Source organism: Agelaius phoeniceus, chromosome 6 (assembly GCF_051311805.1).
Source record: "Agelaius phoeniceus isolate bAgePho1 chromosome 6, bAgePho1.hap1, whole genome shotgun sequence".
Classification (NCBI taxonomy): Eukaryota; Metazoa; Chordata; class Aves; order Passeriformes; family Icteridae; genus Agelaius; species Agelaius phoeniceus.
In genome coordinates, this window is record NC_135270.1 from 13,840,174 (window position 1) to 13,858,777 (window position 18,604).

Sequence of the window (18,604 nt, forward strand, 5' to 3'; positions counted from 1 at the left end):
CAGAATACTGTTCTGCAGATACTGATGTGGAGCAAGTTCTTCAGATTTTTAGTGATGAAGAGGCACAGGGGAAATTATATTCTGCATCACCCAGCTACAAAAGCTGCACCCTGACTAGAGCAGAATACTGTGTTAAATGTGCAGGGGGAGCAGTCCTGCCTGATATCTGATGCAGGAGCCACAATTGTTTCCCACAGGAAAAGGAGAGATCCCAGTTTGAAAGAGGACTACAAGCTGGTAGCAATAATGCTTGAGAAAGGCAGAAAAGCTGAATAAGGGCGTGTAGGTGGTAGTAGATGAGCACTTTCAGCAGCACACAAGAAATGCCATGCTGCAGAAGGCCTTCAGCATGAGAGACGGGCAGCTGTGCAAGGACCATAACGAGGTGATGGAACTGCAGCTGATAGCAATTTTTATCACAGGCAGCAGCTGAAATCAGAGCTGAGCTGAGGAACACAAAGGCTTCGTGGAGGCTTAAGGGAATGGGGAGAAAGTGATGTGCTCGAGGTTGCCAGAGAGGGAAGTGGTAATAGGGTAATTTAACTTCTAAATTAGTTATTCTGGGTTGCACCTACAGCAAGGAGTCAGGACAAGAAAGAAAGGAGAGAAAAAAGGAGTGAGCTTCATGGCCCTGGAGAAGCCAGGTAAGTCTTTTGTTGGGTTGGCTGTTTCCTTGTTAGACAGCCATGGCTGCAATATCAGCCCAAGGTGTTGACAAACCAGTGCTCTGCTGAGGCTGAGAGCGTGCCCATGCCTGGAAAGCAGCTCTGTAAATGCCTCTAACTCAGTGATCCTGAGTCTGGACGCAGCTGTACTGGCAAAACTAACTCCCAAGAGAGAAATTAGCTGTGCTGGCAAAAGTTCAATTTTGCCAGTAAAACCACATCTATGTTAGGGCCTTTTGCCAGCACAGCTGTGCTGGTTGCAAATCCCATGTCCTCACACCCCTGACTTTTTGCTAGCAAAAGTTTAGTGTAAGATTTGCCTCAGAAAGAGAATAATAGGGAGATTCACTTGTATTGATTCAAAGCTACTTGTTTTAATATAGAAAGTAAGGCAAAATCTCCATAATGGTATAGTTGATACAGTCTCCCTTTAGAGCTTTTCTCACTTGCATTTCTTAAATGTTGATTTTTTTTGTGTGTGTATGTTGAGCACTTTAATACCAAATCATCAAAAATGCAATCTGGTAACCTGAACCACATTACAGCTTCAATGCATCTCTGCCTCATTCTGTGCTAAACCACAGCTCTTTGATAAAAAACATGATAAAGAGCTACATTGTACAAAACACAGTACAGCCAGCTGCAAATATTCCAGGGCTATCCGGTAGTAAATAGCATAAAGTACAGAATGTGTGGAGGCTAATGCTCTCATTCATTCCTGGATATATATATATTTTTAAAGTAAGAATCAGATGAAGAAAACCATGTAAAAATCTGCCTACCATCAGCTGAAAGCATGAAGAAAACTGAGTTTTTATCACTTATCTGCAAAACCAGAGCTCAGTGCAAATATAGATGTATTTTCAGAGCTCTAAACTAGATTTAAGAGTGAATTAAGGCTCTTGATTATTTCTCCTCTATGCTACAAAACACTGGTGTTGGGCCTTGCGTTTTGGAAGTCAAGTCGTACTGATTTTACCACGTTGTCTGAGAAGGAAGAAAGGTCATATAGAATCACTGAATATGCTGAGCTGGAAGGGACCCATCAGAGTATCTGAACCCAGCTTGTGGCCCTGCACAGGAGTCCCCAAAAATCACACCCCATGCCTGAGAGCGTTGCCCATTCGTAGTGTCACTGAAATACGTTTTATAAAAACAAATCTTTGGAAAATGTTTATGCGTAAAGGAACTAGAAAATGTGGGCTCTCTCCTGGAGGCCTGTGTAATAAATGAGGTTGATGCACAGGACTTGGCTGCCCAGATTGCTTCTTGGTGGATCTGGTGCAAATTCTCTTTCTAAATGGGGGAAAAAACCAAAAAAAACCAATGAGGTAGCTTTGCAAGTGTACAGACATGCACAAGTACACCAAGAACAGGCTGTTTCTGAGCTCTAAAATTGCTGTGCTACTCTGATGCAAAAGAACAACATGAAAGCTAAAACCAAATAATTTCAGGAGTACCAGAATGATTGTGGACTGGTTTGCAATGGAACTGCAAAAAGTGCTTGTCAGTGAAATCCGACATTTTACCATGGCTTGGAAGGATCCCCTGTTTTTACTCTAGGGTTATCATCCATATTTTTTAAACAGCAGAAAATTATTTTGGTCTCCTGAGTGTAAACTTTTCTAGGGACCAGTGCACAAGCCCAGCCTGGAACTTTTCCTTCTATTGACAGCCTGTTTTCACTCAACATGTCTTTGATACTAGTTCTACTTGCAAATGTGCTGATGTGGGAAGCTTTGCTGAAAAACAGATAAACAAATGTGATTGCATCAGCCTTGTTTTCTGGGGAAACCAGGATTAAAAATCTATTTGCATATCTCTATATACAAAGAAGAGGGCTTTGGATGACCCCTTCCTAAAAAAAAAAAAAATAAATTGCTCAGTAGGTAGAATATCCTTTTCCAAAATGTTACCTGAGTCTAATATGGTGGTTGTAGGAAAACTCTCTCTTGCCAGGAATATCCTGAAGTAGTGCCAGAGGCTTGCTGGCTTTGAGACATGTTGGGAGTTATTCATAACTCAGTGTGGGTACCTACGAGCACTGGAATGTGCAAAGTGATTTTTCGAAACCCACACAGAATCTTCAGAAGATGGTCATATTTGATGTAGGCTTTTTCATGCTATAGAGACTGTGCATAAGAAATCACAGCATGCATAAATAGTGCCAAGACTTGAAATTCCAGCCTTTTCCCAAGGAGACAGTTCCCACAACGGGGTTTTGTTTTTTGTTTTTCGTTTTTCTTTTTTTTCTCTCTCTTGTTTTTCATTTGTGGTCGTGCTGTGGCCAGAGGATGAGTAGGAAGTACAATATTGTATTTTTGACATGGTGAAAATTACACTTGTGTTGCTGTAAATCTGAGTGAACATCTGTGATGTTTAATTATGGTGGTAGCACCAAAGCATTAAAAAGATCTTTCTGCACAGTCACAACTTGTCAGGAAGAAAGCATAAATTCGGGTTTGTTTAACTGGTTTCTGGTTTGTTCTCCTAGAGCTGATAACAAAGTTTAGGCCTATGACCTAGGCTCTGTTGAGAAACAGCACATCTTCTGAAATTCCATCACAGTTATTGACAACAGTGGCTGTTCCATGGAATTTTAATGATGACTTCTTTCTGTAAAAATAGGAATATTTGTGAGTAGATGCAATTGTAGAAATTAACCTGTTTGAAATTACCTCTTGTCCTTTGTTTGTCACATTGATGTTTCTTAGGCCAACAGAGGGAACAAACTTGAAAAATACCAGGTAATAGTGTGAATGGGATGCCAAAAACCTACGCAGCATAGTCAGAAAGAGTACAAGAGACTTGACTTGACTCTGTGTGACAAATTATGCAGCAGAATACATAGATGTCACACTCAATATTTTATATACGTGTAATGAGCCCATCTGCAATGGGGATCTCCATGGATGGCAGCCTCTCCCCATCCCCTGGGACCTGACTCTGGAACAGATGCAGAATGGGAGCAAACACCCTTCCCTGGCTTCAGCAGCTCCCTGCAAAGGTGACAGTTATTTTGAAGACTGTCTTTTTGATAAGGTTTCCTTTCCTTAGTCATTACCCAGAGGTGTAATTTAGGGTTATGGATTCCACCTTGAAGATCAGGTGCCTACAAATTGATTGCTGCAATGGAATTTCACATGTCCAACTCTTTAGTGGGTCTTTCCAGTGATTGCACTGTTTGATTTTTGTTTATTACAATATTCATATATTATATTTTATACTTATATTTTATTTTTATTACAGTATTCTTATATTTTCAGTAATGGTTGCTGAAAGAGTGGCAGCTGTGAAGGATGAAGGTTTCTGATGTGCCATGGGCATGGTATAAAGACTACAGAGCAAAGATGAGAGAGTGCTGTCAAATATTCCTGCCATGGAGTCTTGGACTACTAGTTAGAGAAACATCTATTTTTTAAAAATTTGAAATCTGCACACTTCTTTTCTTTTTCTCTAGAAATTTTCAAGTAGGGAAATGGATTCTGAGAAGCTGTACTTTTGAGTCCCATTTGATTCTAATTTCCTAAAGATGGTTGTAACTTGACACTTCTCCTAAGTCTCAGGGCAACAGATCTCTGAATGCATTTCTTTCCATGGTGATAAAATAGTCTCTTAACAAAAGCCTGAGTTTTTAGGGGACCTTTAAGTCACAGAATGCTTCCAGCCTCTGATAACATTAAATAAATTAAGAATTTGTCTGCTCTTCTCACCACAGAGATACATCCCATATGTTTGTTGTGCTTATTGTCAGTAGAGAGAGAGGTCAAACAGCTATTCCTTCCTGTGCTGTTTTGTCTCAATGTGCAGGAGATATGTCAAGGAAGTTTGGGGTCCTGCATTCCAGAAGTGAGGAAGTTGTCTGCTCTGTGACCAGGGAAAGGGTTGCTTGCTTGGTTTTTTCTTCTGCCTGTGGAAGGTCCATCGAAGCAGCCTCTGTGCTAGGAAATAAACAAACAGTATCTTGGCAGTCTTTTCAGATTGCAACAGAAAATGTGAAGTTTGCAGGAGATCATTGAGATAAATAACTTATTTTCTGTGGTTGATTGCATGTTGTAGATGTGATTTGAGCTGGCCTTGATTAGGGGTTAAACAGATGGCTATTCCCTTACTTGCCTTGGGGCAGATGTGTGTTACCATGCTGTAATTTTTTGTTTGAATTTCCGGGTATAAACAAACAGGTGATGTAAGGAAAGGTTCATCTGCCTTTTCCTCTTTTTTTTCTTATCTGAGAGAGCATGATTTACAGAAATTCCCTAACATGTGACCTTTTTGTTTGCTTTTCCACTTTAACCAGGGTGGGTTTCTCGCCCAGGCCTTGGCTCCTTTCTGTGCAAAGGCACCAACTCTGCCAGGCTGCCCTACGAACTGGGGTGTGCACAGTCCACGAGGCCACAGCCTGCAGCCTCCCAGCCCTTAGGCAGGGCATGAGTGCAAAAAGAGCTTTCTTGCTCTAATGGCTGTGAAAAGCAAGCACAAGTGGAACACACTCTGTGGATCGATTCTGAATTGCTGAGCGAATGCTTTCAAAAAATGTTTTCTTTGTTGCCAGTTTCTTATGCCGTGGTTTCCAACCCTTCTGGCTTGAAAGGCAAAGGCATTATTTCAAAACCTTTAGGGTTCTGGAAATCAATAAGTGGGGAAGATTCTTTGCTTTGTTTTCAAGCAGCAGAAAGGGACAAAAGCCACCCCATCTGGACGCAGACGCAGAGAGAGAGAGCACAGAGGGGTTTTATTCTGTGTAAGCTCCAGTACATGGGGCATCTCCTGGTGAGAAGAGGGGATGTGAGAAGAGAGAATGGTACAACAGTTGTAGTCTGCATTTGGTCAATGATCTCTAGGGGCATCAAACATGGGAGCCTGAGACTGAAGTCTGTTCTCACTTCAGTGGAGCAGAATTTGGGGTTCGATGGAAGGGTGTTGGCTTTTCCTTCTCTTTCTTGGGCTGCCCTCCATGGAAAAATTCCTAGTTTTAGAAAATTCACTCCAAAACTCCTACTTAGCAGCCCCTTCTGTAGGCTGTAAGACCTCTGGTTGAAGAACAAAATTGGGGTTTATTTCTGGCTCCACATCCGGGGAATCTGGTGAATCAAAGCAGCAGTGACATAATATCATGTACTCTTACTTTCTCTCCATCCTGGCAGGGAAGGACCTGGCCTGTAGGAGAAAAAGTCTTGCTGATACCTTCACAATGCATGGGACAGACACCCCAATGCTGGGCAAATCCAGAGAGCTGGTGTGGAGAAGGTCAGAGTGAAATCCAGAGGGGTTCTTTGTGCTGTGTGTGGGATGAAAGGTGGTTATTGGGCTGGAAGCCCTTCCCTTCATGGTGGGAATGAGATGCTCCTGGAAGGAGGACTCACTTGTGTGGGAATCCCTTGAAAGAGAGAGAAGGGCAAGAAATGAGTGTCTCCAGTGAGACAGCACATGGCAGGGTGGAAGGGGGACAATACAGAGTGTACAGAGTCAGGAGAAGAGTATTGCATTAGAAGAGAGGAAGGTGAACAGAAGAAAGAACAAAAAAAAAAGGAAAAGTAACTGTAATGGGAGAAATGAAGTCATTCTAAAATGTAAAATATACATTTTTCTAATCAGATGGAGCTGTCAGATTAACTCCTTTCTCCCAAATTACCAGGATCATCTCTTTATTCTATTGCATCCCATCTACTAGTCTAGTTGGCATGAATTGTATCCCTTACAAAATGGGCATGTGTGGTAAGCTGACCTGTAAAATAAGAGCTTTCTTAAATGGGATATGAGAAAATTATTTGGCTCCACAGGCAAGCTTGCAGTCTCCTTTAATGAAAGTTTTGTTTTAGACTTTCCAAAAGAGATAGAGGGAGGCCTTGCAGCAATTGCATAATTTTAAATATTAAGGGTGTAAATTTCATAAAGCCTCAAACCATGCACAGGGCTTAATTTTTCCATATTTTCAAGATGGCTTGTACATTGGCTAATGAAGTTCAACTTTGCTTCTGATGTTTTAGTTGAGTTTACTTTCTAGTACATCTTTCATGTCCTACCAAGTTAGTTTCCAGGGTTACAAGCAGCGACCATAATAGAGAAATGGTCACATCCTCTCATAGATGCTTCTTTGAACCTTTGCCACTTTATGGATGTTCTTGTTTCCTTGTAATGATTTTTCAGTATTTAGAGAGAGAAGAATGTACAGTCAGTCTCTGCTAATTTTATTAAAGATAGTTCTCAAAATGAAGGATGGTGTGGGACTGACACTTGTGTCAGGAACTTATTCACAGATCTGAGCATTGGCCCAGGACTGACACTGCAGTAAGAGCTGCTTGCGTGACACTTGCTGGGGCAAATGAATGGTCTGTTATTTCAGTGTATTCTCTTTGACAATTGCCAGAAGCAGAGATAATTCAGAGAAGAGTCTTTGTTTCTGTGACTCCACTGTGGTAGGAAACCACCCTGAAGTCAGACTTTGCCATAAACAGAACTAAGACCAAAAAAATATTTTTCCCATTTTAGTGAGTGTAAGTGTTCTTAATGACACAAAAATAAATTCTCTATTTTGGCTTGTGTCATGTTGAGCTGTTTGATAATTCAGTAACTAGTAACAATTGTGTGTGTTATATGTACACACATTCAACAGGATCCTTAAATAAATTACTTGCATAATTGTGGAAAATGGAAATGAATAATTTGTTGCCAAGTAGGTCCTTGCAAACAGTAATTTACCCAAGAAACTCTCAAGGACAGCAGGGAAACAGGAAGGAAAGGAGAGGGAGAAAAATTTAACAGTAGAGGAAGTGAAGCTTTGTGAACACTGAACACTTGGGAACAAACGGGATGAGTTGGCCATGAGTAAATTCAGGTTTAAAATCAGGAACTAAACTATCAGAGCAGTGGGAGATTACAACCTCCTCCCACCAGCCTGTGGACCAAAGGTGCAGTTTCCAAGATGGAGATTTAGCCCCTTCTGGGAGGATTTATGTGAAGTGTACACCTGTGAGGCCAGGAGCTGATAGTCCAGGTAGCACTCTCACATTCTGTGTTTCTGCAGGAGGTTTGTGCATTTGGTTATTGTGTGTCTAGCTTGAAACTGAACAGAAAACGACCATATTGTACTTATTTTCCCATGTTAAACTGCAAACATGAGTATGAACTGTAGACAGGTAAGGGTTAGACTGAATGTTGCACAAAACCCCCCTCAAAATAGTAATTTATTTCCAAAAATATGCGATTAATAATAAATGCCATAGCAATCATTATGAGGCTACAGCTCATCTTGCATTCAGAAAGTGGAAACCTCCTTTACTAAGATTTCTGGGTTTTTGTCATTAGCAGTTGCTATTTTATATGCAGTCACACAGTAACTCTAGACAGTAAGTGGTAGTAGTCAAGCAGATTTAATTAGGTTTTTTTAAGAACTTTTCATGTGAGACCCAGTCCTCACCTCTGGTGGCAGAGGTACATGGGCAGAATCTTTATTAAGGTTGTTATAGTTCAGCCTGCAAAGTTGGTGACATTCCATTTTGAGTCTTTGTGTGGATCCACACATGAAAATTATACTGATTTTTTTTTTTTTTTTAATAACGGGAAAGTTTGTGCACAAGCCAATTGATTCCTAAATCCATCTGTTCAAACCAGTATGTTATGCACTGTAAATCAGGAAACTCATGAAAAATGAAAAGTGGTGTTATCATATTAGAGAATTTTGCTCTCTTTGGCCATACATGCATAATGCCAGTTCCCATAATCAACCAGACTTTTCCCTGTACTTTCAGAAGCCTGCAGGCTAAATGGAAGTGAATGCTGTGGGCATTATGGTCTTGATTATATGGTGTATCCATTTTCATATCCTGGATGTCTGACCGTAGCCTCTGGGCATCTGTAACAGAGGAGCAGGTCCTACTAACTCATGCACTTGTTACTCGTATCTGCAGCTGCACTTTATATTGGTTTGGAGCACTTCTGCTGCTAAACCTGCTCTAAGAACTATTTTGAGTAAGTCCCCCTGAATGGCCAATTCTGTTCTGGCCATTAGGTTTCACAGGTACAGCTCCTCATTAGATCCCAGCTATTCTTCCCTGAGAATGCCATGCTTTCCAAGTTCTATTTTCATTCCTTTTTTTTTTCACTCCTGTTTCTCTAATAATCAGTGCCCCCGTGGGCACCTAAAAGCTTACACAAGCTTAAATCACTCAGAACAATGTCTCAGTATTAGATTCCTGTCATGAGACTCTGAGGTGTCATGCAGAAAAATAATAAAAATATGTTTTTATAGAGACAGAATTGGAGGGTAAGGGCCAAGGAAAAGGTATAGAGAAAATGTATTTTACTTTGTCAGTCCTCTGCAAAATGGTACCTTGCTTTTCATTCTAAACTCAATGTTTCTATTGTTGGGAGGAAAAAAGTAATAGAAAGGAAAAGTTTAGTTTTTCTACTAAATGTACTAGTTTCAGTTTCTGGAATTTTGACTTTTTGCTCAGTGTTTAATTTTACCCACTTGAATGTATGTCATTCAGATTTCAAGAGGAGATATTTTTCTCTGAATTCTGGGGGGAAATCCTGGTGGTGTTAACAGGAGCTAACCAAAGAAGCTGAGGAGTGTTTTTTGGTGGTTTTGGGGTTTTTTTAGTCATGTGGTTTTCTTTCCCATCTTTAAAGTCCCATTTCCTTACTTTATTCTCCTGTACCTTGTCGCTGAAATAATTCCTTTTCTTCTCAGTACAATGTTTTCCTCTAAAGCCTAGTGATGCCCAGTTATTGATAGTGTCCCTACTCTACACATAGCAAAATGCTCTCTTGGATCGTGGCTGGTTGAAATTTTCATAAAAAGTTTTGTCCCCAGAAGTCTGTTTATTGAGCCCTTGGGTATAAAATAATGTATAAACAACAATTATGGGGAATGGGGTGATTTTGGTGTGAAGTTTTATGTTGTCATTAATTTGTGTGATATTTTTTAAAGTACTTTCTCTTCAACAGTAGTATTTTTAAACAAATGTATTCTCCCCATATTATATTTATCTATATATATAATAATATATATATCATATATATATAATATATTCTATATATAAAATATATATTATATATAATATATATTTTATATATATTATATATATTTTATATATATAATATATATAATATATATATTATATATATTTTATATATAATATATATTTTATATATATAATATATATATAAAATATATAATATATATATTTTTTTATATATATATATATATATATTTCTATGGGGAGGCCTGTGGCTGTTTCCCCTGGCTGGCTCGCTTTATCTAGTTTGGTGTGCTGTTCTCCTGCATGGAAGCAGGCTATGTTGTTTCCATTTGCAAAGGCTGAAGAGCCAGTCCTCTTGGCTGGCTGTGGAGTAATTTTCTGCTCCTGGCCTTCATCAGTGGAGGTGCTTCTTGGTGTGTGCTGCCCCAGACAATTTGATTCCTCTTAAAAAGACTTTCTGACAATCCCTGCTTAGTGTCCTGCCACATTCTTAACCAGGCTATTGCAAAGGATGAGGCTCATGACATTCTTTCTGTATCCTTGAAGAAAACTGTTCTGTCTGTGTGACTAACCTACCTACCTGATTTTCCTACAAGGCTGTGGGGGCTTTGGAAACTCATGAAAAATCCCCGGTGAATAGGCTGATTGGGAAGGATGAGAGATGAAAGGTTGTTGTGCTGAAAGTATCCCAGGCAGGCTTTGCATTGAAGCACTCTTTGTTTCCAAAGGCAGAAAAAACCTAAGGAAATATTCTGCTATCCCATTTTACTGAAAAGTGCAAGTGAGGTATGAGATGCTCAGCTCAGAAATGCCCAGGAAGCCCATGGTAAAGCAGGAGACAGAGCTCGAAGTCTTTGTGTCCCAGTCAGCCTTCTAAAGAGGGACCAGCTTTTTAGAGGCACATGTCCTGAATACTCTGTTATTAATAGTGATTTACATAACAGCTTGTAGCCCCATTTCAATATTACAGAATAGGACTCACTCTTTTTTTTTTTTTTTTTTGTGAAAATGACCTGGATTTATATAAGCAGTAATAAAATACTGTTGCAGAGAAGGGCTGTGAAGGGGGGGGAGGGAGTATGAAACTAAAAATAAGAAATATGTACAGTACATAATTCTAACAATGTTATCTGAAAGACAGTAAAAATAGACTCAATTAGATATTGTCAGAGCTTTTTTCTCCATGCAGCTGCCTAGCCAAATATGACAATTTTTCAACAATATAAAAGTTCTAACACAATGCATGATACATTGTACTGAATTCATTAACACTTTGCTACCTTAAACATCATTGTAAAGAAGGAAAATAATGTAAGAGAAGCTTGTCATTTTTTGTTGTTGTTCCTTTTGTTTCTGTGACATGTTTGGAATTGCATGCCTGTGAGAGTTTTGTGATCTAAATTTAATGATCCTAAAAGGATTTAGTAAGATATTGTTCTTTTCTCCTGCAGACATCCCTAGGCTGAGTGCTACATGAAAAGTGTGACTCAATTATACAAAAAAATTTAATTTATCTTTAAAAATGAAAAGCCTTTTCATCCAGTATTTCCACAGGGATGTAGCCTTAGTGTAGAGCTTTCCTAGCTCTGCTTTGCAACAATGTAATTCCTATAGAAAGAGAGTTTGCATGAAGTGCATAGAATATCTGTGTGCACAAATGTGCCCCCCTTTCTGTGAATAAAGACATTATGATGACAGTTGATATATTTGGCTTTGATTTGGCAGTGGAATCTGCAGCTCTCTGCTCTCATTCAAAGTTGTAAATTCACAAAATTACTGGAGCAGACAGCTGGTCACAGTGCAGAAATCAAAACCTTTAAACCCAGATCTTCCGCATTAGACTGAAACTTTTGGTCCAGTTCTAACCCAAGTTTTTTAGCTACCATTCTCTTACAAGTATTACATTTGAGATAGATACATAGATCGATAGATAGAAAGAAATGTGCAAAATTATTGGGGGTTAATTTGGTGTCAAAAGCAGGAATAACATGTTGAACATGTAAAGTAAAATAATCATTGGCTTGGGAATGCTGTTGGGCTTTAAAATTGTTTTTTGTGGATATAATGTGCTCTGTCATTTCCCTGTGGCTAGACCATCACACTTTCCCTTTTTGAGAGGAAATAAGGCTGATGACTGAGAAGAAATCGCTTACTGAGCAATATAATAAATTTATAAATCTCTTATTTCCTCTTTTTTTCCGGTTTAGTACAATGTGTACTTCTGGAAAATTATATGCAAGAATGCATCCCAAGTTGAACAAAACTTAATCAGGGTTCTTTTGCCTTGCTCTTTAACCCTTAGCCCTGGGCACCAGAAAAGATATTTATTCTGTGTGCTCAAAGTATGAGCAAAGAGGATTGCTGTGATTACTTCATCAGGATATGGGAGGTCTCTTCAGTCCCAACAAGGAATTCATAGCTGTGTGGCTCCAATTTTCCTGTTGCTGAACTGTTGAGTGTCAGATTGATGTGGAGTTTGCACTGCTGTAGATAGATGTGTTAGCAAGTACTGGGTTCTCTCTGCTCCTCCTTTCTAAAGTGAACTTGAGAAAACTGCTGCTTCTTTCTGGCACTGGTCACCACCTCTCAAGGTATTTACAAGTCCTGCAGATGTGGCACCTGGGGACTTGGTTTAGTGGTGGCCCTGGCAGTGCTGAGTTAATGGTTGGACTCAATGATCTTAAAGGACTTTTCCAACATAAACAATTCTATGACAACTGGGAAGGAGGCATTGGAACACAAAAACTTTGAATTTATATACCTCTGGAATGTTCTTCACAGCAATTAAGTAAAAGTTTAATCTTGAGTTGTGGCATCTTGCCCTGAATTAAACTGTGTTTGATGTGGAAAGATACTGTACCAGTCAAACACTGAAGAGATTAAGGCAGCTGAAGAGAGAGAGATGTACACTGCCCACTATATGATTAGTGTAAAAGAGCAGGACAATATTTATTAGGGAAGCATTAGACAGTGCAGGTAATAAAAATGATGCTGGTAGTTGGGAAACACCCTGTGCCAAGGCAGTGTTTTCATACTTCACCTCGTTACCGCCTATGTGAATAAAACACCAGTCTGCACAAGGGAAACCAGTGGAATAGAAGGGGCAAAAATCCCAAATCAAATTCAAACCCAAACAATATAAAACCACACCTAAACCAACTCCACCCACCTTCCCCCCCTCCCCAAATTTGGCCTGGGTATCTACCTGAAAAACTAGAAACAGGCTGGCCAAACTAGAAGTATTTCGGTCACCACCAATATCATGGGGCCAAAATCACACACTGGCTGTTCTAATAGCACATTACTTAGAAAACCAGATATTATGAAAAACATGTATTGCTGCACTGTAGAAAATACATGCTGCATTCAGCATTCATGCTTATAGATGTGAGAAAATTAACTCTATCCCAGCCAAACACAGTGTGGCATGTGTCTCGCTTTGGAAGAAGTCTATGTCATGGTGGAAAAACACAGACAGTCAAAGAGAAAAATGGTTTTATTTTTTAAGATGTAGAGTGACCCTTTAAACTCAGTCAATTTCTGCATAAGTTTACTGAGTTCATTCTTTGTACCAATCCCCACTGTGTAATGATTGCTTCAGTTCCAACTGAGCTGAAATTAAGCCTCTGTCTTCCCCTGAAGCTTTGTTTTCACAAAGTCTGTAATTACAATTAAGTTTAAACCACATACATATATGTGTGTATCCTTGTGAAGCCTCCTCTCTAGCATTGCTGTGTGGCCATGGCATGCACCTAGAACATGCTGACATCTGCTGAGGATCTTGGCTGAGATAGCAGCCAGAATTTGGTTGTATTTTTGGTTATTATTTGCTACTAGTGAAGTAGTCCAGTGCTCCTCAGAGGGTAAAAGAGCAATGTGATTGAAGATATGTGCTACAAAATTATGTAAAGTATGTGCAGCCATTTCTGACTGGGGAAAGTGCAGTTTACAAATCCTTTATTTAGGTATACAAGGCTTGATATCCAACAGAACAAATAAATCAGCCTCAATAGTTGAATTATTTACCTTCTGAGTTCTATGGTAAGATTCAATAGAATTCACTGGGTCTATGTTGCTCTAAATTCTGCTGATGTTCACTAAGGTGCTCTTTGCTGCTTCTCCCAGCATTGCTGAGGACTTTTAAACAGTTGGAGGATTTCTGTTCCAGGGAGGTTTGGGTTCGAATAGTGAATGAGTCCCTGATCGTAGTTACAAAAGTGTCTGTTTGTTAGAGCTCTCCAAGTTCCTTCCAGATAAGAGATGCTAATAGATGTAAGATAATGTGTACATGCAAGAATGTCGTCATTAATAAATATTGAAGGAAAAAAAAAAAAAGCTCTCTGTGAACGATGTAAAATAACACCAATGAGTATTTAATCTGCTTTTTAAATTGAATTTTCAGCTTAAAGAGGGAAACTTTTCTTCTTGTTTGAAAAATTAAAATAGAAAAATGAATATTGAAATGTATTGGCTTGGGATTTTCAACGCAGTTTAAATAACTAATTAAGAAAAAGTTGCAGGGAGGAAAAACATTAAAATATGCAATAATTTATTTTTAATAAGTGTAAAACAGATTATTTTAATTACCACATCTTTAAAAATATGGGGTAAATAAAATGCCTTAAATTGTCATTCATAGAGATCTGGAATTGAAGTGTAGAGATTAAAGCCTTTTATCAGTAGATGTAGACAAAAGACTTAATGAATAACGAACACAGAAATTAACTGAAATGACAGCTACATATTTTTTTGCTTGGTTTCCCATGTCCTCTGACATTTTTTCCCTTCTTTGGTTTTGCTTTTCAGAATAAGCTGTTAGCCAGGTGAGGTTTCATGGTATTTTCTGTACCAATAATTTCTTTATTCAAAGCTTTCAAGCTGCTTTCAAATTTACCTCCTTGCCTTTAGAATAGCAGCTACCTGGTTGACCCCTTCTGCTGCACAAGAACTTGAAGGTAGATTCCAGTCTCTATAATTTTTTTACACTTAATTTTCAGTTGCCCAGGTTTCTATTGAAATCCTTTCTAAGCCACGGTGCCAAAATCACCTAACGCCAATCAAGCTTTGGCAAAGTCTGCACACCCTGGCTGGAGTAGTTAATATTTTATATTACTACATAAATGTTGGGTCCAAGTGCTCCCTATTTATGGTGCAGCCTTTTCAGAGGGGTTTTGAGGAGCCATCGGGCTGTCTGTCAGAGCATGACCTCTGTTCCCTGAACCTGGGTGTCTCTTGGAGAGCTCTGGCTGGCAGTGAAAACTTCTCCTTTGGATGCCACAGATTCCATGCAGAAACAGAGCATGGCCAGAGCCATGTTTGCTGTGTGGTGTCAAGTGGGGGTAAGGCTCCCTTCTCTGTGCAAGCACGTGCTTTTTGTGGGCTTGCTCAAAGCCATCTGAATGACACGCACTCTGTGCTACTCGCCTCGTGTTTACCCAAAAGCAGAGTCTGACCCTGAAGTGCTGTATTTGTCCTGGTTGTTAGGAGGTTGTAGGTTCAATGTGCATAAATGAGTAATTGTCCTTTAGAGGCCTGGGCTTTAGTTCACCCTCTTAGGGCTGCTGAGCCAACAAGCACAGAAAGAGCTGTACTTTGGCATCATCCCAAAAAGTTAGAGGTCGTGAGCCAAAAACCCCAGGAAAGCCTTTCAGCTTTCCCGTCAGCCCAGCGTGCTGGGGTTCAGAGCTGCTGATCTCACCTGGAACAGGACAGCAGCACCAGGCTGGGGGAAGGGACAGCTCCTTCCAGGGAAGCAGTGTGCAAGGTCTCCAAGTCCTCCAGCAGCCAGGGAAACTGTCCTCCCAGCTAGCAGGGAAACAAGGCATCTTTTGCCTTGACTTTTTATGAGAAATGTTTGTTCTCCTGTTGGCTTGTTCTGTTATGCCTCTGACTTTCCTGCTTTTTAAGGGGAAGAAGATATGCCAAGAAACCTCTGTCACTAAGCCAGAATAGTTCTGTCATATCTTCCTCTCATTTTAGCACTCCAGCTATTCTTCTAAGTAGGGAAAAATAATTTGGGAGTCCCTGGCAGTTTTGCTGTTTTTTAAGGAAACATGAAAGACGGGAGGATTTGGCCTGATGGTAGCTGAAAAGCACTCAGGCTCTGCCAGGATTTAATTCCATGTGAACTCTGACCTGGAATGAATACAACATATGTGCTACTGTTCCTCTATAATTTAGCATCCCTTTTTCCTGTGTGGGTTTTTCTCCCTGCCCTGTTTGTTACGGTTAAACCTGGCTGAGGGGTTTATCCTTTATGATTGGTATCCCTGCAAGGGAGAGACTCTCACTGTTTTTACAGCCCTCTCAGGACTCCCCCTGAAAGGTCCTGGAGGTTTGCCTTTGCTGGCATTGATAATGCTGCTGCTTTTGGGTCCCAAAGCCTCCAGTTCAACCCCGCCCTGCCCAGCAGACTTAGGTTCCTCACAAAGTGAAAAGGCACTGCTCAGATTAAAGGGACTGATTGTTGGATGCTGCTGTGCAGACCCTAATGTGTGACAGGGGTACTCAGTTCTTCAGCAGGAGCTGTGGTGTGCTAGGGGACTGCTCAGGCACTGCTACTTAGAAATTACGTGGTGCTACACCAGCTCTGGGACTTGTAGATTTGCATTCACTCTGCAGCTTCATTAAAAATTTTAACTGGGACATATTTAGACTACTCAAGCTGCTTCTATAGAGTTGATTATTTTGTCTTGTCCTTAGAAAACAGCTTATCCTTGTGAAAATAACATATAAATTGTACTATTATATTTAGTGTTGCAAGCTTTGCTCTTGCTGTTTAGCTTTTTTGTCCTTTTGAAGATGTGGAATTTCTGTCAAGTAATATCTTATGAGTTAAAATCCACCATAGAAGGAACACATTCTGTGTCTTTTCCATTTTTCTCAGTGAACCTCTGTCATTAGTGTGTTTATTGCCCAGAGAATAAAGAAAAGAGAGAAAGGATGTCTCTGTGAGTAAGGCACAAGATAGTTCAGATCTGCCATTTCATCCAGAGGAAGTATTAAATCCCTGTGCACCTCCATTCTATCCATGAAAGGCAAGTAGTAGGATCTGCTCATTCTGGAGTGTTGTTTGTGTCTTAATTTGTTGAAGAAAACTGATTCTGTCCTAAAAAGGCTTTTCTAGAAATACAAATGCTACTCTCATGAGCACAGGTGTTTTGTGGTTTTCTGAATTCTCTTGAAAAACATTCTCCTTATGGGGAGTTGTGGTCAAGAATCTACGATTTAATTGTCAGCATTGAACAGCAGAAAATATATATTGTGCAAATATTTCCTTTTCTAGCACTCAAATGTCCAGAAAAATCTCTCTAAACACAGGAACAGGAGCAAGTAAATTTTGCACATTATTCCATTCACTTCATTTTACATGTGAAAAATCCAGTTTATCTGAAATTGGATAAAGCTTCCACAGCATTTTTAGTCTATGATGGCATTTGAGACTTAATTTCTCCTGTGAAAGCACTGTTAGTTTCTGTGGAATCCTGCAGGTGCTCTGTGTTTGTGAAATCCAGGAGGTCTTAAATTTAGAGATGCTTGTTACAGTCAGTTTCATGCAAAGCCTATAGTAAAGCAATCTGTCAATTAAAGAAAATGCCTCACCAGTTCATCCTTTTCAAGTTTCCTACGTATGTGTTTCAACAAAAAAAAAGAAAAATAAAAACAAAACAAAAAAAGTGTAAGCCCAAATGCTGTTTGCTCTCTTTTATAATTTTCTGGGAGCAGCAGGAAATTATTTTCACACTTGATAAAGCTCAACCTTCATAATGAAGGCAATGAAGAGTAAACTATGCACCAGAGCATAAGACAGCTTAAACTTGCAATACCAAGTAGGTTTCTAGAAGAACCTTTTCTGAGAAAAAAGAACCTGACTTGTTTCAAAGGATTTTTGAGCAAGCTTTTCGGGCTTCTTATGTTGCCTTTACATTTTGTTGTAATTCTGTGCACTGGAAATCTAATTTAGATTTGCACAAAGGCTGTGACAGAGTGGGATGTCTGGGCGTGAAGTTGTGACTTCACCTCCTCTTTGGGAAGGGCCAGCTTTCCTGATAGTGCAGTAATGTTTGTTATTCTGTCTGAGGAATGGAGGAGCCATGGGACTTGTTCACCCTCTTACATCTGATTGAGGAGTCGGTGCATTGGGTTTTTTTTTGCAGGAGGAGGGAGTTTGGCATTTTGTTGTGTCTTTTTTTAAGTTATCCATAATATATGTCATGGAGCAAGTAAGGATTGAATAAATTTGCTGTGGCTAAGAAATCACTAAAGACTTTTTTTCCTTGTCTGCTTTGAAGCCACCTATTTCTCTTTCCCTAGTTGCTAGAATTAATTAACTTTTACCCTTTACTCTGTAGTTACACACTGTAGGTCAGCATTCCTGTCACAGAAGACCTGACAATAATTCCCATCTGGTTATGAGCTTTGATACCACAAGAACTGTGATTATTTAATGGTATTTAAAAAAAGCAAACAAACCAACCAAATACAGCATTCACTAACAAATTTGCTCTTCTATGGGTTTTAGGCAGCACTAAACTCTTAGCAAGAACCACACTTGTTGAACCACTTTAAAACATATTTATGAAAAGCTAGTCAGTTTTGAATAAATACCTGCTGATTATTTTTGAGAAAACACTCATTGCTTCTTTTCCCTAATATGTGTAGCTGTTGCTAATGTTTCTCCATGCATCTGGAAGAGCTTCCATCTGCATTTCTGATGGCTGCCATAGGGTGGTGCCAGGCCATCAGTATATCCAGTACGAGACAATGGTTTGGGCTTTGAGCAGATCAGAAACCAAACGAGCTTTAAAATCTGATCTCAAATAATTCACAGTGCAAATAAACGAAGCAGCCAGTGCAAATAGTTACTTTGAAGCCTTTTTTTTTTTATACTTAGCATAAAGGAAGGGTCTGTCTGGTATATACTTCTTTATGTGTGCCTGTTTGTGGGGGTGTATA